Source organism: Sturnira hondurensis, unplaced genomic scaffold (genome assembly GCF_014824575.4).
Source record: "Sturnira hondurensis isolate 20B ecotype Veracruz unplaced genomic scaffold, ASM1482457v3 Scaffold0022977, whole genome shotgun sequence".
Lineage (NCBI taxonomy): Eukaryota > Metazoa > Chordata > Mammalia > Chiroptera > Phyllostomidae > Sturnira > Sturnira hondurensis.
Genome location: NW_028095608.1, coordinates 999,675 through 1,020,578, shown reverse-complemented (window position 1 = coordinate 1,020,578; position 20,904 = coordinate 999,675).

The window sequence follows — 20,904 nt, the reverse complement described above, 5'->3', positions numbered from 1 at the left end:
TAAAGCAACGTGAATTTATACCGGGAAGGGCTCGCCGACACGAAATACCTGTGGAGGGGCTTGGTCTACTCAGCTGCACGTCACTCCAACGTGGCCCAACGTGGCTCTGTGTTCCCAAAGCAGAGGGACCCTCTGGCTCAGTGACTTAAGAACCATGAAGGTGGACCCGGGAGATGGCTGAGCGGGTGTGCACTCACCAGCCCAGAGCCAGGTGTGCGTGGAGCATGTGCATCATCAACTGTGTCCTCTGCCCTGTTTAAAACAGTTACAACCCCAGACGCAGCTCATTCCATGCAGATGAGCAATGGCAGGTGTCAGTGTCTGTAGGAAGCCCTCACTCACCAAGTCAGGAGAGTACTGACCCCTTCGCAAGGGGCTTTGCATGGAAGGTGCGGCACTAGCTGGCTGTCCCTGAGGCACCCAAGAGGTTTGGGTTTTTTTTTTTAATCCTTACCACAGACGGGGGAGAGAAGCAGCAATTGGTTGCCTCCCTACGCAGCCGAGATTGAACCCATAGCCCTTTGGTGCACAGGATGATGCTCCTACCAACAGAGCCACCTGGCCAGGGTGCACATAGGTCTTTCTGGTTTGTCACCACCAGCTGTCATTTCAAGCCTCCGTAAGTTGGTCACGTATTGTGCCATGTGCCACCATGTAACAGAAGAGCAGTAACAGGTGAGCTGTGCTTTGTGTCTCCTCCAGAAGCGACCCACAGCTCCCACTGCACCATGGGTGGTCTCCGGTGCCCTGTGTTGAGCTCTGTGCAACGGGGCTGACCCTGGACCTGGCTTTTGTGAAGCAAGTATCAGAAAGCGTGAGACTTCTGGCCAAGATGGAGGTGTAGGTGGAAACACTGTGCCTCCTTGCACAACCAAAATTAAGGACAACAAACATTTAGAAACAAAAACACAGAAAATTGAACTGTACAGAAGTTCAACAACCATTCAACCAGACGGGTAAGAGAGGCGGAGTTGGCGGCCTGTGGAGAGGGGTCTTGGCAGGAAAAGGTACTGGCTGCCGGACCCCGGAATGCAGGTGGCACGGGGCTGACCATGGTCACACATTCATGCGCAGATAAACCAGGCAAAAACAGGCAGTGAGAAAGACCGTGCAACCCAGGGCTCCAGCACTGGGAAATAAAGCCTAAAAGCACCGATTGAAAAGGTGTCAGGAGAGACTTCCAGCCTTACAGGAGAGTTCGTTGGAGAGACCCATGGGGTCCTAGAACGTACACAAGCCCACCCACCTGGGAACCAGCATCAGAAGGGCCAAATTTGCTTGTGGGGAGTGGCAGAGGGGACTGAAATCTGAGAGCGGAACAAGTGCCATTGTTCCCTCTCTGACCCCACCCCCACATACAGCATCACAATGTAGCCACATGTGTTGTCCCACCCTGGTGAACACAAGGCTCCGTCCCTCATACATAACAGGTGTCACCTGACCAAAAAATTATGGCTCAAGCAGAAGAACAAATCAAAGCCCCAGAACCAATACTTTTAAGCGACCAAGAGATAGCCAACCTATCAGATGCACAGTTCAAAACACTGGTGATCAGGATGCTCACAGAAATGGTTGATTTTTGCTGCAAATTAGATGAAAAAATGAAGGCTACACTAAATGAAATGAAGGAAAATGCACAGGGAACCAATAGCTTTTGAAAGGAAACTGGGACTCCAATTGAGTGGACCAGAACGAAGAAAGAAACAGTCAACCAGAACAGAATGAAGAAACAAGAATTCAAAAAAAAAAAGATGAGAGGCTTAGGAACCTCCAGGACATCTTTAAACATTCCAAACATTCTGGTATAGGGGTACCAGAAGGGGAAGAGTAAGAGCAACAAGTGGAAAAGTTATCTGAACAAATAATAAAGGAGAACTTCCCCAATCTGGCAAAGGAAATAGACCTCCAGGGAGTCCAGGAAGCTCAGAGTCCCAAAGAAGGTGGACCTAAAGAACACACCAAGGCACATCATAATTACATTAGTCAAGATTAAAGTGAAGGAGAGAATCCTAGAAGCAGCAAGAGATAAGGGAATAGTCACCTACAAAGGAGTGCCCATCAGACTGTCAGCTGATTTCTCAAAAGAGACCTTGAAGGCAAGAAGGGGCTGGAAAGAAGTATTCCAAGTCATGAAAGGCAAGGACCTACATCCAAGATTTCTCTATCCAGCAAGGCTTTCATTTAGAATGCAAGGGCAGATAAAGTGCTTCTCAGATAAGGTCAAGTTAAAGAAATTCATCACCAAGCCCTTATTATATGAAATGTTAAAGGGACTTATCTCAGAAAAAGAAGATAAAAAATATGAACAGTGAAAGGACAGCAAACTCAGTTATTAACAACCACACCTAAAACAAAAGCAAACTAAGGGAATGTGGGCCAGAGGGTGTGTGCAGGGGGGAGGAGAATGAAGGGGGGGAGGGGCCAACTGTAATAGCATAATCAATAAAATACATTATTAAAAAAAATAAAGTGTGTGGTGTCAAGTGGTATTTTTACCTAAGCATAGCCCCCTCCTCTGTTCTGTATGGCCATGGGCAAAGTGCTGGTCTTGGCTGCTGGCGAGAATCCCATTTGTCAGGTCTGTTCTCCCTTGCCAGATAGGGGCGTTGGACACGCGACAGGAGGTGCAGGCAGGACCCCCACCGGTGAGGGGCAGAGGCCAAGGGGAGCATCGGCTCCATTTGGTGGCAGCAGCCGGAGCACAGGGCACCTCGGGTTGCCCTGGGCATCCACAGTGCTGCCCACTGGCTGAGGACATGGAGCTAACAGGTAGGCTCCGCTCAGAGGCTCAGCATGCCTGGCCCTGGGATGTGGTTCTAGTCATGAGATGAAACGCTGGAGCATTTGTTTCTGCAGGAAAACTTCATCCTGGGAAATGCAGAAGGCTGGCGTCTTGTGAGGTGGTGTCTCAGGTCCCCATAAATTACAGTTTTATATGGGAACGTGCCAAACGAGAGACTGTGACTTGGAAAAATAGTTGTACAGAATTCCAGGTTGGTCTTCTAAGTGCTTCAGAGCAACCCACGTGCCTTTTATATTAAAAGCAAAGAGTGAAATGGAGCAGGGGGCGTCCAACTCCTAATGCCCCAAGTCGGTGTGATCAGTGCAGCAGTCGAGGGGAGGGGGGCCGCCGTGGGGCGGGGAACAAGCACGCTCTCTGGGATCAGAGGAGGGCCCTCACTTCGACGTCAGAGCAGAGCGTCGCCAGCCTGTGCACACTGTCTCTGTCTCGCGCATTCTCTGGAGACCCACCCTCAGACTCTCGCCCTGGCCCGTTCCCCGAGGCTGCTTTCGTCAGGGACACTAGTGACCTTCTTGGTGCCAGATTCTGGGGGTGGTCTCAGTCCTGTGCCCTGTGGCCCCTCAGCAGTGCTGGAGGCGCCCAGTCCCTTCTGGGCTTCAGGACTCAGCCCTCTGGGGTCCCCTGCCAGCCGGTCGCTCTCTCCCCGTTTCCCTCGCTGGGTCCTTGGAGGGACCCTCGCTGGGTCTCTTCCTGCTCTGCTCGCTCCTCGCTCACCTTGTCCAGGCCGAAGTCCACTGATGCCTCCTGGACACCCTGACGACTGTACCCTAAGCTCCGGACCCGGGTCCCCACTTCCCACCGCACGAGTCTCCGCGCGTGTCTCAGAGACCTCTTCTCTGGGAGGTTTAGGAATCGAACCTTTTCTCCAGACCTGCTCCCTGGGGTCCCCTCTGTCCTAGTTAGTGGTTCCTTCAGCCTCCCGGACGCTCAGGCTAAAGCCCCGGGAGTCCGCCCTTCCGCTCTCTCTCACGCCCACATCCAGTCTGCAGGAGGTTCCGTTGTCCCTGCCTGTGCTGCGCCCGGGATCCACCCGCCCCCAACACCTCCCCTGTCACTCTGGTCCCACGCCACAGCCCACGTGGCATACCGTATATTTTGTTCTATTTATCTATTTAACGCCTGTCTCCTCCACAAAAATGTGCTCCAGGACGGCCGAGTCCTCCTCTCCAGTTGGGGTCACTGCCAGATCTCCAGGGCTTAATAAATATTGGCGCCCTGACTGGTGCAGCTCAGTCGGTTGGACATCATCCTGCAAAGCCAAGGGTCACTGGTTCGATTCCAGGTCAGGTGTGTGCCTGGGCTGTGAGCCAAGTCCCCTGGTCTGGGCGCATTGGAGAGGCAACCAATGGGTGTTTCTCTTCCTCTCCTTCACCCTCCCTTTGTCTCTCTCTTAATTGGCAAATGAATGTGTAAATGAAGCAGCCGGTGAATAGCAGGTACTTTATAGGTGGATAAATGGTAGCTCTTATTTTGTCCTTAGATATCGAATTTGAACAGGAAATTAAAAGAAAAATGTTGCACCATGAGGGAGCAAGAAGACACATCCCAAAGGTGGGCGATTGCACTGGACCAGTTCCTTTCAATTACTCAGCATTTTACAATGAGAGAAGGCGGGGAGGGGGTCTTCTGGAGGAAAAGGATTCAGAAGCTCTGACACCAGATGCACTGTGTGGCCCTCAGGTGTTTGAGCAAAAGAACCTTAAAAGCCATTTTTATAATATACAGAGAAGTCTCAATATGAAGTGGTGTTAGACAATATTGAACATTATATTGTATTAGCTATCTTAATAAAAGATGTTTACTACAATAACCATTTTATTTATATATAAAAATAGAATAATAGACTTCCGGCCAAGGTGGAGGCCTAGGTAGACACACTGTGCCTCCTCACACAACCAAATGGACAACAGCAAATTTAAAAACAAAAAACCAGAACTGCCAGAAAATCGAACTGTATGGAAGTCCGACGACCAAGGAGTTAAAGAAGAAACATTCCTCCAGACTGGTAGGGGGTGTGGAGATGGGCAGCTCGGGGGAGAGGACTTGTGGCAAGGTTGGATTGGGGCAGGTGGTCCCACATTTGCAGGCAGATAAACTGGGAGGAAAACCTGGAGAGTGACACAGACCGTGCAACCCAGGGCCCCAGAGCAGGGAAATAAAGTGTCAAACCTCTGACTGAGAAAACCTGTAGGGGTTGTGGCGGTGGGAGAAACTCCCTGCCTCACAGGGTCCTAGAATGTGCACAAACCCACCCACCTGGGGATCAGCACCAGAAGGGCCCAGTTTGCTTTTGGGTGGTAGGGGAATGACTGAAAACCCAGCCAGAGCCTAGGAAGCAGCATTGTTCCCTCTCTGACCCCTCCCCCACATACAACATCACAACCCAGCAATGTGGGTTGCCCTGCCCTGGTGAATAGCTAAGGTTCCACCTTTGCCTATATAACAGGCCTGCAGAGACAAAAAAATATGGCCCAAAGGAAAGAACAGATCAAAGCTCCAGAAAAAATACAACTAAGCAATGAAGAGGTAGCAAATATATCAGATGTAGAGTTCAAAACACTGGTAATCGGGATGCTCACAGAAATGGTTGAGTGTGGTTGCAAAATTGAGGAAAAAATGAAGGCTATGAAAAGCGAAATAAAGGAAAATGCGTAGGGAACCAACAATGATGGGAAGGAAACCAGGACTCAAATCAATGGACCAGAAGGAAGAAATAAACAGTCAACCAGATCAGAATGAAGAAACAAGAATTCAAAAATAGGAGGAGAAGCTTAGGAACCTCCAGGAGAACTTTAAATGTTCCAACATCCAAATCATAGGGGTACTAGGAAAGAAAGAGCGAGAAATAGAAAACTTACTTGAAAACATAATGAAGGAGAACTTCCCCAGTCTGGCAAAGGAAATAGACTCCCAGGAAGTCCACGAAGCTCAGAGAGTCCCAAAGAAGTGGAACCCAAGGAAGCACACACCAAGGCACATCTTAATTACATTACCCAAGATTAAAGATATGGAGAGAATCTTAAAAACAGCAAGAGAGTTACCTACAAAGGAGTGTCCATAGGACTGTCAGCTGATTTCTCAAAAGAAACCTTGCAGGCAAGAAGGGGCTGGAAAGAAGTATTTGAAGTCATGAAAGGCAAGGACCTATATCCAAGATGACTTTATCCAGCAAAGCTTTCGTTTAGAATGAAAGGGCAGATAAATTGCTTCCCAGATAAGGTCAAGTTAAAAGAGTTCATCACCACCAAGCCCTTATTATAGGAAATGTTAAAGGGATCTAAGAAAAAGGAGATCAAAAGTACAAAGAGTAAAATGACAACAAACAACTATAACAAGTGAACCTAACTAAATACACTAAGCAAACAACTAGAACAGGAACAGAATCACAGAAATGGAGATCATATGGAGGGCTATCAGCAGGGAGGGAGTGGGTGGAGAATGGGGGGAAAGGTACAGGGAATAAGTAGCATAGACGGTAGGTACAAAATAGACAGGGGAGGTTAAGGATGGTATGGGAAATGGAGAAGCCAAAGAACTTACACGTATGACCCAAGGACATGAACCAAGGGTGGAGAATGTGGGTGGGTGGGTGGGGGTGCAGGGTGGAGAGGAATAAAGGGGGGAAATGGGGCGACAGTAACAGCATAATCAAAATATATTTAACAAATGAAATGATGTGAAATTTTATTTTTAGGAGTGAAATATCATGATGTCTAGAATTGACTTTAAAACCCTGCAGCAAGACAAGAAATACATGGGCAAAGCTGGCAAACCGTAACAACTGGGAAATGTAGGCAGTGCACACCAGCTGTCTGCTGTACTGGTCTTTCTACTTCTCTCTGTTTGAAAGTTTTCACAAGGAAATGTAACAGAAAACACACTATGAGCTTTCATGGTGCAGTGAAAGTTTTAGAGTGCTCTTAAAAGAAAAACAATTTCTTAAATTTATATTTTATTTATTCAGAGGGGAAGGGAAGGAGAAAGAGGGAGAGAAACATGAATGTATGATTTCCTCTCACATGTCCCCCACTGGAGACCTGGCCTGCAACCCTGGCATGTGCCCTGACTGGGGAATCGAACCAGCAACCCTTTGGTTCACAGGCCTGCGCTCAATCCACTGAGCTACAGCAGCCAGGGATAGAGTGCTCTTGATGGAAGGTGATCTGCCCTGTTACTCGCACCCATTCAGCCAGCCAGGTGCCCAGGTGTGCAGGCTGGTCCCATGCCCAGACAGAGAAGCATCACACAGTGTGGCAGGCTCCATGCTGCCTCCACGGATCTTTTCAGTGGCTTCTGAGAGACGGAGGGTGGACCAGAAATGCCAGCTGCTCCCGCGGGACAGGCGCCTCCCTCAACCAGCTCAGCCGGTCTCAGAGATTCTGGCTCTTCACCAAACCCTGCATGGGTCTGCCTCCCACCAGCCTCTGGTTTCCAGTCATACAGATTTATGGTTTTTTGAACTTGGAAGGGGGAAAAAGATCCTTAAATATAAGTCAAAAGCCTGCTAGAACTACCCTCCAAAGCTAAACAGAAAACGGCTAAAAACCCTCCCTCTGCGTGGTTTAAATGGTAGAGGGTTTTGTGTGACTGACATGTGCCAAGTGCCCTTGCGTGGTGTTTTTCCTGTCTTCAAAGTACATTTGGGGAACAGTAAGACCATCTATTATTTCTAGGCTATGGGATTTGGTGACATAGGTTTTTAAGTATTTTATTTTCGGAGAGGGGAAGGGAGGGAGAGAAACACTGGTGTGTGAGAGAAACCTCGATTGCTTGCCTCTCATGCGCTCCTACTGGGGACCTGGCCTGCAAACCAGGCACGTGTCCTGACAGGGAATTGAACCTGTGACCTTTGGTTTTCATGCTGGCACTCAATCCACTGAGCCACACCAGCCAGGGCATGACATATTTTTTTATTTATTTCCTGTATTTGAAAAAATTTCTGCCATCGCCACCTGTTCTTCTCATAGCAAGACAAAACAAAGCATGGCTCTTTGTATTGATGGGGACCCCTTCTGCCATGACTAATGACAAATGCAGATCAAAGAGAAGCTGTTGGGGACTTGCTGCCTCGCAGGCAGGGTGGGCTTCAGGTACAGCTGGCTGGGGCTCCAGAGCAGAGCCTCGTCATCCTGCGGCCTCTCTCCGCATTCGGCTCCACGTTCGCGCAGCTGCTCCCTTGTGATCCCGTTACAGCTGTGGTGGCTTTGCCTTCAAGTATCTTTCCAACTTCAAGGCTAGTGGGAACAACTTCTAGCCGTGGTTCCTGGAAAAATGTTCTTTGTGCCTTATTGGCTCTTATACCGAGAAACCTACCCCAGGGCAAGGGAGCTAGAGCAACTGAGGGGTCCCCGTCCAGGCTTCGTGTGAACCCGAGATCGGGTGGGACCCTCTGCCCCACACACATGGGCTCGGCGTGGGAGCGGGGAGAGTCCCTCAAGGGCATTTGGGGTCCAGTTAACAGGAGAGGGGAAACGGAAAACAACAAGTACTCATTCTCCCTCCTGCTTCCAGAAAGGGTTTGCAACCCTGCAGAGGGGGGGAGCTTGGGCCGAGGGAAAGCTGCTCTAATTGAACCTGGAATTTAGCATTGAGTTTCTTGGCAGCCAAGGCAAAAGTGCAAGTCTTGTTCACAGAATTCTAACTCATCAGGCTTAAACAGTAAGGAAGGATCAACGACTCTGACAAAACTTTGCTGAGATCCCAAGGCTCAGTGTAACCTGCTCTCTCCCTCTGTTTTTTCTCCATCACCAACTTTTCTTACTGTTTCACTTTTTGTCCTACTTGGGCAACCCTCATTTTTTTCCCTCATGCCACCGAGATGAGTCCTTGTCCCCTGTCTCTGCCTAGAGCCACAGTGTGCTCTGGTGACCTATCTTCAGTTGATCGGGAAGCCATCGGACAGCCCAGAGGTTTGGGCGCACCTCGAAGCCATCCACCGCAAGCCCCCCCCCCCCCCGCACCCCGGAGAGGCGGGGACCTGTAGCGCCAAAGGAGCCCGCTGCGGTCCGTGATCAGCCAGCAGCGAAGGGTCCAGAGACCTGTTTCTCCTTTGGCGTCGTCCCCACCCCCACCCCACACTCTCCCTCTGGGGAAAGGGACGCCTGGAGACCAGCGCCGCGGTGAGCGCCCACCACACGTGGGAAGCCGAGCGCTCCTCCCTGGGGCCCATCTCACAAAGTCTGTTGTTGCATCAGCGAGGTTTTCGGAGATCTTCCCAGACCACATAGTTTCTCACAGGTCCTGAGAGTTTCACACTCAGTTCTTTTTCCTGTGCTGACAACCGGAGGAAGCACATCTGTTCGGGGCCGGCGGGCTGGCCGCTCTCCCGCCCTCCGGGGCGGTCGCTGCTGCGGGAGCCCGGCCAGAGCAGCAGCTGCGACGCTCAGGGCCGGTGGGGAGGGCAGCCGGCCCGGACGCCCCGGGGTTTTGGGAAAAGCAGGCGCTGGCTGCCGACCCCTCCTTCCGGATCCCCGGCTGGGGTTGGCGACCAGCTCCAGGGGACTGTCGTTCCCAGAAGTGGGGGAGGGAAGGCACCTTTTGACCCTGCTTCTGTTTGGGAAAGTTTCTCTCCTGGATTCGTCCTGTTTGCACCGTTTCCATGGTCAGCGGTTTCTTTTTCCTGGACAGGACTAGTAGGAGAATTCGACTGTGGGGAGGGAATGATGTGTAACCCTTCCCGGGTGATCGTTCAGTCTCCCTGTTGTTGCTCTTGGAGGCTGAGGTCCGTGTTTTAACTTGGAGTCGTGTGGTCTATTGAGCATTTTCATTTTACTTCCGGAACACGTGTTAGTGGGCAACACTCACCTTCTCAGGGTGAGAAACCTTCTCCCCGCTGTTATGTCCCTCCTCCATGCCTCCCCCCACACCCCCCTCCCGCCNAGTGGGGGAGGGAAGGCACCTTTTGACCCTGCTTCTGTTTGGGAAAGTTTCTCTCCTGGATTCGTCCTGTTTGCACCGTTTCCATGGTCAGCGGTTTCTTTTTCCTGGACAGGACTAGTAGGAGAATTCGACTGTGGGGAGGGAATGATGTGTAACCCTTCCCCGGGTGATCGTTGTTGCTCCCTGTTGTTGCTCTTGGAGGCTGAGGTCCGTGTTTTAACTTGGAGTCGTGTGGTCTATTGAGCATCTTCATTTTACTTCCAGAACACGTGTTAGTGGGCAACACTCACCTTCTCAGGGTGAGAAACCTTCTCCCCGCTGTTATGTCCCTCCTCCATGCCTCCCCCCACACCCCCCTCCCACCCCAAGCACTACGGGCAGGATGCACAGGCTTCTTCCAAGACAGAGCTGCTCTGTTCATGTTACATATTAGAAGCCTTATTATAAAACTCAGGTTACAATCTAGTGTGTATCTCATATGGTCAGATATGCTTTCTTTCGCATTAGTTTTTGTGAGTTTGTTACAAATGGACTGATTTTGCTTAAAGAGGGGGCTTTTATTATGCTAACCAACAACGTATAAACACGGATGAAAGGGTTTTTTTCCCCTCATGAGAATAGCTGTTTTAAAACAACACGAAGAATAATGAGTAATTCTACGGGTGGTGGTGTCGCTATTCGCAGTTCCACGATGAAAGCAAACCGCGGAGCAGCTAAAGCAAGCGTGTGCCCTGCCTGAGCCTGGGTGGGCACCCAAGCCCTGCCTGGAGGAGTTCGGAACAATTGCTGGAACTCAGGAGACTTCCTTTAAGCAAGCACGTGTTTCCAATGACAACGGGAACATAAACATGACCCCAGTTGCTGAATTTGCTACTTGCTCTTTCCTGTGTCTGGTTTTAGCTGAGTTTGCTGAGAGTAAAATTTCTCCCTGTGTCTCCCCACTTACTCATCTCCAATTAAATTATTTACAGTCAATTCACAGGCCTTTAGGGGTTGGCAGCTACTTTTAAAACACTGACTCACTGTGTATTTAAGTCCCGAGGGTCAGGATAGCGACTCCCTGAGTCTAGCTTATAGCTGCCATCCTGGTTTGTTCCCTGCATTGCCCTCTGGGGCGGTGTGTGGGAGAGCACCCTGGTCATGTGGCCTTTGATTTCTTTGAAGGGAAACAGGTCTTTGTTTGGCACTTTGTGCTCATTACAGGGCAGTGGGAGAGGACGGGAAGGAAAGAGGGAGGCAGGTCTCCCTGCAAGACCATAGCCAAGCTGCACCAGCAGCACCGTGTGTATAGTGATTAATTTTTTAATATTTAAATTGTGTTTATTGGTTTTAGAGAGAGAGGAAGGGGGAAGAGAGAGAGAGAAATAGGGGGAGAGAGAGAGATGGAAACATTGGCTGGTTGCCTCCCATGCACACCCCAATGGGGGATTGAACTAACTAGGCCTGTGTCCTGAACGGCAATCAAACCCCAAACCTTTTGATCCACAGAATGACACTCCGCCAACAAGGGCTGAGTGACTAATTTCATGTGTCAGCTGAAGGTTGCATTTGGATGAGACTAGTATTTAAACTAGTGAACTTCGAGTAAAACTGGTTGCCCTCCCGATGGTGGGTGGGCCTCTTCCAATCAGTTGAAAGCCTGGCTCCCTAAGCAAGAGGGCATTTCCAGCGGAGGCCTTGGACTTCCTTCTCACCTTTGGCGCTCTCGGGTCTCCAGGAAGCAGATTCTGCATCTGCCAGCTCCGTAATGCGTGAGTCAGGGCCCTGTAGTACATCTCTTTCTGTGCGTATCCTATTGGTTCCTTTTCGCTGGAGAACCTCTATTAAGCAGCGTACCTGGGAGACTGGCTCCTTTGGGCACGGTCTCAGACACTCAGTCAACTGCTAACAGTCTCCGCGGAAAACTCTGTGGCCAAAAACCTGCCTCTTGCCTTTCTGGGAAGCAAGCCTCTTCGTGTGCTCGGCCGCCATCTAGTGGCAAGTTTAAGCACTGCAAAATCCTGGCCTCCCCGCCTCACTGCTCCATCGCCATCCTTGCACTCCCTGAGCAGGTGTTAGACTCCCGCACTCACGGGCTTCATTCACTCTTTTATTCCCTCCACAAACCTTTCTTGGGGCCTTGCTCGTGCATAAGGCATTGCAGCAGATGCAAAGACTGCCCAGCCGCGGGTCTCCACCATCACAAAGCTCCTAGTCCGGCTGCAGACGCGGAATATGCCCAGGGCCCAGAGAACTGTGAGCAGGAGCCGGTCTTCAGGGGCCTGTTTACCACGTTCCGGGCGTGGAGTGCAGTTGGCGCATGCTGCTGCCTCCTGGTCCAAGGGCACAAGCCTTGGTGACAACCTCTGCCAGTGTCACCTGGGGCACTGCCATTGAGGGGCCTCAGCGATTTGGATGGGCAGGCGGGTAACCCAGAGAGGCCAGAAATGGGTGCCTTGCAAGGGCTGGTGTGGGTGCAGATAATGGCCGGCTAGGTCCCTCTGGAGTCCTCAGACACCAATCCACAGGATGCCTGGTGACTTGGAGCCCTCCCGGTGCTTCCAGTCCTGCAAGAGGCAGAGGTGCTGTGGGGTCAGGACAGAGTGTGACAGCTTATCCTGCTGTCCCCATTAGTGTGATCATGGTCAGTGTCCTGGGGCAGGTGGTTAGGATGAGCTGGAGCTGGGAGATGAGTGTTTTTAAAATATCGGTGTATTTTTTAATGGTAGATGATCACGCTAAGGTGCTTTCCCACTGAGAGGCAGGGGAGATGGGCATGGGAGGGTGCGTGGAGGCTGTGGGTGAGTTCTCAGAGGTCAGTGGTGGTCCGAGGGTGAGGGAGGAAGGGAGGGAGGTGGTGGGGGACAGGATGAGTTGTCAGGTGCCTGGTGGGCCCTGCCACAGCGCCTTCTGCAGGGGCGGGGGGCGGGGTGGGGGTACTGCAGCTGTCGGTTTCCACTCCCCACTGGGAGGCCTGGCCGCATTGTGACATATGACAGAGGGTAGTTCCCTGCCCTCCTCCCTGCTGTCATCAAGGTGGGCACCTGGGCTCTGGGCTGGGTGGGTAGGTGGTTAGCGGGGTTGGGGGATGTCCCAGATCCAGCAAGAGAGAGAATGGCCCAGGCTTGGGGCCAGGGTGGAGACAGGGAGGGGCCCATGGGAAAAGCAGGACTGAAGGAAGTGTTGGAGGGGGAGGGTCAGGCAGAGGCTGGGTGCTCCGGGGAAGGGGCGTGTGGCCAGCCTGGGCCTTCTCCTCAACCACTTCCTTCAGTGGTCTTCATTCAATACCTGCAGGGCAGGCACTGGCCATATCATGGAGAAGACAGGCCAGGTCCTTCCCTCTCAGTTCACAGGTGGCAGAACGGAACATCCCCAGAGGCCCAGACAAAGTGGGGCTTTTGCAGGGGAGCACCGTGGAGCAATGTCACATGGGAGAGTGGCCTCATTTTATGTCCTCAGCCCTGTGGGCCCACCTCCCTCCTGGCTGACACTCCCCCCTGGCAGCCAAGGCTGCAGCAGGACCCACTGGCCGCTACAAGCCCTCATTGATGACTTGGGTTCTCTGTGAGTTTCTACTCTTCTTGGCCTCAGTTTCCTCATCTGTCAAACAGAACTTTGGGTTTGTAGGGTTGTTGTGTGAGATTTAAAGGATGTCTGAGAAAGGGCTCTGGAAGTTGGGACCCCTCGTGGAAATCTAAGAGCTGTCTTCCTGCTCAGGTTGAACTTCAGGGTGTTTATTTCTGAGACTTACGGAATCTCACTGTCCTGAGGGGGTGTTCCCGTACTCCAGCCCAGGCCTGTCATCCCCAGGTGAGGGGAGGTGTCTGTCCTCCCCGGGTGCTAGCAGCAGAGTGGGGCTGTGGCCCTGGTGTTTGCCTCTAGGTGTGGGGCCAGGTGGGAAAGTGCACGGTAGGCAGGTGTCCCTCCTCCACCCCGGGGTCCCAGTTGAATGGTGCAAGCCCCAGTGAGACATCTGGCCTCCAGTGAGACGCTGCCCGGGCCTGGGGCCTCCTGCTCTGGGCAGGACAGAGGTTTGTGTGTCCTCAGACTCCGGGCCTGGGTCTGGGTCCACTGGGGACATGGCACTGCTGCTCGGTGACATCCTTGTGCAGATCAGCCACTTCGACCTCAGATGTGGATCCAATAAAATCGATAACATGCACCCAACTTTCCCTGCCAGGACCACGTTCATCTTCACATTTTGCCACATCCTTGCTTCTTGCGACCGATCAGGAGGTTGTCCTGCTTCCAAGCATCCCTTTCATCTTGGGCGCATGTACCCCACAGATACATGAGCCGGCTGTGCCTCTGGTGCCCAAGCCTTTCCATTTCCCCAGTTCAGCTCCTGCCGCTCGCTTCTCCCGTTAGTCTCTGTACGTCATTCATTCTGACATTTGAGTTTCTGAGTCTATCCGGAAATGCCACAAACACTGCCTTTGTCACTTGGCAGGTTTGGGTTGCTGAGGACCCAGGAAGCCAGCAGTGGTGAGCCAGCGCCCATGCAGGGATTCGGACCTGTCCCTCCCTCGTCAGGGCCATGCACTGGCCCCAGGCCTCTGGCTCTCACCAAGCCAGGCCCCACGTTGCCCTTCCCGAGTCTCGCAGGATCAGCCCAAGCACCCCGCTTACCCAGGAACTCACTCCCACACACCTGCTGCTTGATTTCTTCACCTGCTTGGTTCCCATTCATAACAGGCCCTCCGGTTTTCAGCAGAGGATGTCAAGGAAAACTAACACACGTTTGGGGCTCCAGCCAGAGACGCTGTCCTCTGATGGTTCTCAAAGGGCCTAAATGCTGGGACCATTTGTTATATAAGAGTTTGTGTCCACTTACCGGTGGCCAAAAGTGTTGTTTCAGCAGGCATGGGCGCCCTGGTGGGCACCTGCCCGTGCTGTGTGTGCCTGGGCACAGGAGGGCGGGGTGCTGGGGCAGGCGAACCTCAGTGGCTGCTGCTGCTGCATCTGCAGGCTCTGGGCGCCTCGTGCCCCTGGCCTGCGTCTGTTTGGCTTGGTGTCTGAGCAGTGCACATGCTCCCTGCTGAACGGGCACCCCTGGAGTTTCTGCGCTGCTGTGCCCCAAATCTTACCGTGGCACCACCGTCCACTTCTGCTCAGATGGCACAGAAAGTGGCGAGACACACTTCTGGCTTCGTTTTCCCTAGCCGTGCCCAGGCTTCTGGGTTCACGGCCCGCACGGGTAACCACGTTTCATGTTGCCTCCAGGAGGCAGGACACAAAACAAAACTCCACCCCCACACACAATCACGCCCTGGAGGGGAGCACACTGCATGGCCTGAAAGCAGTGCAAAGGCATCGGAATCAGAGCGAAAGCCAGAGCTCGCGGGGCAAGGACGGCCCTCACGGCGTCGGTTCACTGCGGCGACAGCCAGCGGACCAGCGTTTCCAGGTGCGGCTCCTCAGACTCTGGGTCTGGTTAAAATGCAGATTCTCACTCCTTGTGACTTAGGCCAGCTCCCAGGTCCACGGTCTGGGTAGCAAGTCTGCTCTGCCCTGTGCCAAGAGCAATCCTGTGCTCCGTCCTACCAGTGAAAACCAGGCAAAATGGTTATTTTGTGCAGACAAAAACATCTTCCAACTGGATTCTCTGCGATGAGGTGCCCGCCCAGCTCCACCATCTGAACCCAGCACCAGCTCGACCACTGACCAGGGCTTTCAAGCCCGGCTTCCTGGCTCTGCCCACCCCCCAGACAACTGTTCCTCACCCCCCAGGCCCCAAGCCAAAGCCTAAAGGGAAGCCAAACAGCCGTTTGCTGGGAATCAAAGGTGGCTAGCCTGCCCAGTGGTGGGGATGGGAGTGCTCTGGGCCAGGCCACCCCGACTGCATCGGTTTGGGAAGTTCCTGCAGCTCTGCTGGCATTGGGACAAGTGGAACGATGTGGAGGTGGCCCTGGTGCTGTGTCCTGGGCATGTGTGTGGGGTTGGAGGGAGGGTGGCACCATGGGGCCACAGCCCTGACAGACGGCTGTGACTGAGCCCACAGCCTGTGCGTCCCACACCCTCCCTGGGGCACACACACTTAGGTAACTGAGGTTGGGTTTCATATCACAGTAAAGCCCGACTGTGTGTGACACACACCAGTTTGAGGAAAAAACCCTAAAAAAACCCCTAAAATGCTTGTTCCGATTGACTACATTGATTTCAGGGCCCACTCTTGGGTGGTGACCCAGAGTTTGACAAATACTCAAGGACTTTGACAGCCTTTACTCAGAGCAAGAATATGTGGCTCTTTGGTCTGTTGAAGAATAAGGCACAGTCTCCTCTAAAGTACAAAAACCGAATTTAGGAAAAACACACTGAAAAGTATGGCTCCTTCAGATTGCACCCTGTAAGACTGGGTGAGGGGGTGCATCCGTGTATTTGGTGCACCCCGGAGCATTTAAGGAAACGAGTGAATGGTGGGTGAGCGCATGGACGCATCAGTGAGCATATTTACAGGCACTTAAGTCCTTGGTTGGAAGGTTTCAGGACAAGTACATTTTAAAAAGTGTTATTGGTAGGTGTAGTCCAAATAAATACAAACAACAAAATGTTTCTGCAATGAAAACTTACAGCAGTGGGAAAATATGGTTGATTTGTAAGCAGCTTGTGAGCACATCGGTAAGTAGTAGTGGTGACAGTGTCCATGTTTACTGAGACACACGCCTACTGTAGTGAACATTTCGGTGTGCACGGTTACCTAGTCTGTTTGGAAACTGCCCTTTATTTCCAAGGATGGAACGTGTCTCTGGGAGATGAGCTTCACTGCACTGAGTGGCCTTGCTCCTTAGAGCTGGGAGAGCTTTCTAAGCTTTGCACAGGGGACCTTCCTGCAAGAGTCTGGGATCCTCCATCCCGGGATCCAAGTGGCCACCCCAGTGGCCACCAGCCTGACTCTGACCCTCTCTGACCCCATTTCAAATTCAGGGGAGGGAAGATCCAATGGGCTCGCCTGAGGCAGGTGTCCATTTCTGCTGCAGTGAGTGGCATTCTGGGTCTTGGGTCACAAAGGGCAACCACGGTGTTAGGGTGTCAGCTGCACCGGCGTGGTGGCCAGTTCTGAGAGTCATGGTCTGGGCGGACACCTCAGATGTGGCTGTGATGCCCTTTGCTCACGTGACAGACAGGCAGAGTGGTTCGGGTGAAGGGGATGGAGGCCGGTCCCACTGAGTCACCACCCCTCCCCTGGGGCTGAGCAGCACAGTGTCCTCGTAAGGCCGTCCAACTCTGGGAGAGTTTTCATGAGTTTATTGGAGCCGAACTGACAATCACCAGGAAGCAAGACCTCAATGGATTGAGAAAATGCTCCAGAAAATGGCAGTTTGCGCCGTATTTTACACAGTGCAATCAAAGGGAGGCCTGCCTTGACGGGGGTGGCTCCTTTGGTTGAGTGTCATCGCAAAGTGGAAGGTCAGCGATTCCCAGTCAGGGCACGTGCCTATGTTGTGGGCCAGGTCCCCAGTTGGGGGTGGGGGTGGGGCGTGTGAGAGGCAACGGATCGATGTTTCTCCCTCCCATTGATGTTTCTCTCTCTTTCTCCCTTTCCTTCTCTCCAAAAATAAATATTTTTTAAAGAGGAAGCGTAAAGGGTTGCATGAAGTTCATCACTGATAGATTAGGTAGGCGGGGCAACCTCTGGGATGGGATGAAAAGTAAGATGACGGGCATGTACTTCACACAGGTTGGCACAGGACAGCGAACGGTCAGCAACGACTGGAATAACAGTGACCAGGAGCGGATCTGTCCTCTCCTGGTGGGTGCTGGCGCTTTGAGTGGTCTAGAAAAAGGCACTGTGGCGTCCCAAAGGTGTGTCATCATACAGGCAAAAAGACAACAGACAGCCTTAGTTAAGGTGGAGATTGCCTGGGACACGACTACTTGCCATGCCCTGCTTGTAGTCAGAAAGTTTTAATTTCGGAGCCTCCTGTGTGGTTACTTTTGGCATCTGAGTTTGTAAGGCCCCCACGCAGGCCTCCCCTGAGCGGGTCCGGGTTAGTGGGCGGCTCCTTTTCATCCGCAGTAGTTTTGAGAACCACGGGTCTAGGTCTAGCCCTGCTTTTACAGAAGAAGGAGCCCAGAGAGGGCGGCCACCTCCTGGGACATGCACCGTGGGTCAGCGGCTCCCCAGACGCGTGACCGCTGGGAAAGTCCGGGTTCTTTGTCCTAATGCCCCCAGCGATGGCCCTGTGTGTGCACAGGGAGGCTAGAGGCGGGCGGTGCCGCGCTGGATGCCCCGTACCCATCGGAGTTATCGTGCACCCACTTGGGGGCATCGTCCCCACCTCCTGCGGGCGGTTCTAGGGAAGGGGTTTGGCTGTGTGCGTACCCGAGGGGTGACAGGCTGGCCGCTGGCAGCGAGCAGGGTGCCCTCCGCCCAAGCCGGGGCCCTCTGGGAGGGGTCAGCTGGACTCCGGGCTCTGACCTGCGCGCGCCCGCACAGCCACTGGGTGGCGCTGTAAGAACTGGAGAAGAGAGGCTGCTTCCAGGCACAGTCCGGCTGGGATCCTCCAAGCTGTCATTTCCACCCACCTCCTTCCAAATAGAGCAGAATGGAGCCATTTCCTGCAGTTTTGCTCCCCTGGCCCTGCGTCCCGTCCCTGCTGGGGGCAGACGCAGCAGCCCCTCTGCCCCGCGGTCCTGCTCCCATCCCCACATCCTCTTTCTCGGACCTTCTCGGACCTCGATCCTTTTCTGTGTCGGGGAGCCCTAGGCTTCCCAGTCACCTGCCAGAGAAAGGGCATGGAAACCTGGGGTCTGAGCGAGAGCGGAGCACCTGGCCGCAGGCCCTGTTTTCTGGAAGCAGGAGGGCGGAGGCTGTGGGAGAACGTGCTGGGAGGAACGTGGCCTTTCCACGGAGTCTAGGCCCCAGGTTGTGCTGCCTCAGGGCCTTCCTTGCCTGGCTCGGCTGCCCCGGGGTCAAAATCTCGGATGGAGTGGAGGGCGGCGTGGGAGCGTGGCCACAGCGGACCCTGCCTTCAGCCACTAGTTTTGGCCGCTGGTTCTTGCTGCCACTTCCTCTTCCTTGGAGCTGGGACTTGGGGGCACTCCAGCAAATCCCAAGCTCCCACAGGGACCTCAGGGCCCACAGAGGAAGAAGAAAAGGCCTTCAAGTTGGAAGACTTAGCTTGAGAAAAGTGTCTTCCCCAAGCAGTGACCGGGAGGTACTGTCCTCACTGGTATTCTGCCCTCCTGGCAGTTATGTGGAAGAGTATCAGGCTGTGTGAATGGCTGAGATGAGATGCCCGCAGGAGTGACCTGCCCAGCACAGGTGCAAGGCCTTCTGGTGTCCCCTGGATGGGGCTAGAGGTGTCCTCCGCACCCTCGTGGGCCACCGTGACCTTGGGCAGGGCCAGGGCTCGCCCTGCCGGCTGGCAGGTGGGGTCATCCTTTGCTGACTCAGGCGCAGCGGCAGGTGCCGCCGCCCACCTGTGAGCAAAGCCGGCTTTTCATCTTCAAAGAGCCTTGCCACCATTAACTGGTTACTCACCGGGGAAAGCTACTGGGTGGTCATTACTGTCTCCTTTCAGCCTGGGTTGGGGAGGGAAGTAAGCACAGTCCCCACCCAGGACAGGGGGAGTCTGGACTTGGGTCAGGCTGCTTAGGACCCCTGGCCCAGGGGTGGGAGGGGGCAATGAAGCCAGAACGTGCAGAAGAGGCTGGAGCAAGGTGGGGTGCACGGAGGGGTGAGGGGCTGGCGAGGCGTGGGCCAGTGGATCGGGGTCCATCAGACCAGGCCGAGGGGTGGAAAGACTTTGACCCAGGCTGGCCCCACAGGTTCAGCCCTCGCAGGCTCTGCCAGGCATTGCGGACCCATGGGAGCTGCCTTGCTTTTTCTGGGATGATGCTGCCCCTCCAGCCATCCAGATACGTGTGAAATGAGCCTTGGAACACTTTTTTTTTGTATCTGTGTGAGGATTTCAAAGGGCTGAGGATGATGAAGTGCATGTCACTAAAGCCCTTTTGCAGGGCACAACTGGGATGAGGTGGCTTTGAGGAGCAGGATCCCGGGGACTGTCCGGGTCACTCGAGCTGGGGGCTGGCCCTGTCTTGGGTTCGTGATGCCCGTGGGATCTTAGGAGGTAAACCTGTGTCCTGGCCGCACTGAGGCCCGAGGGCCCCTGGGGAGCCAGACGGGAGAGCAATCCCTTTAGTCAGCCCTGTCTGCAGCTGCTTTTTATAAACTTGGCATGAACACGTGCTCGGGAACGCCTGGGCAGTGTATCTGGAAAATATTTTCTGCCTTTTGAATGCACACGCGCGTGCGCGCACACACACACACGCACACACACACAAGCTTGGAAGGAGAAAAACACAACAGGACTGGTGCACAGTGCAGAGTTCTTTTGTGGTTTTTCCCCTGACTTCCTTAAGTTCATTTTTCTGCTGCCAATTTTAGATCATGGTTGCTGTTAAACTTTGTCAGTTAAAATGTAACTCTACAAGCAAGTCATATGACACGTTGGAGCCCAGTGGCCTTCTGGGGACAGGCTGTTTGGGGAGGGCGCGCCTTCTCCGGAGAGTGCACTGTGGCCAGCCTGTGCTGGGTGCTGTGCGGGCGCCCTCCCAGCCCAGAGTTGTCATCTGTGCCACAGGGCAAGGGCCACCTGTCCCAGGAAAGCAGTTTTCAGCATTTGCTTTGGTGACCCAGGAGCAGAATGTGGGGCCACTAAAGGGGACTCGTTACGAGTTCCTGGCTTTTCTTTCCCCTGGAAACTGGGTCCACTTTCTCATAAACCTCAACCCAGCAGAATCGGCAACTGAGGCCAAAGGGAGGACTTGGCTGTGTTGGAGGCAGGAGGGTGCCTCTGTGCTGGGGCCTCGGGCAGGGTGGGTGGGTAGGTGGGGCGTGGGTGGGTCTGCGCTGCCCGGTGTCACTACTGCGTGGAAGCCTTCGGGGGTGTCCCATGGTTCCCCAGCCGACCTGGGCTGAGGGCCATGCCGTGAACGCCATCAGCACTTACAAATGTCTGTGCTTAAAACCAGGACAAAAGGCCAAACACCAACCAGCTGGTCTAGGTCACCATCCACCTTCAGGGTGGCACGGTGGGCAGGAAGGCCCCTGCCCTCCTCTCTGTTTCCACCTCTGTGCGTCCTTCTGTCCGTCTTCTCTGCTTCAGTCTCAGTGTCCCTGAAACCACCTTGGGGTCTTAGAGGAGAGCCTGGGGAAGCCAGGGTAGGGACAAGAGAGGCTTTCTCAGTGGCCAGGCTCCTACATTTGGAGGTGGCTGCCGTCTAAAACAAAAATT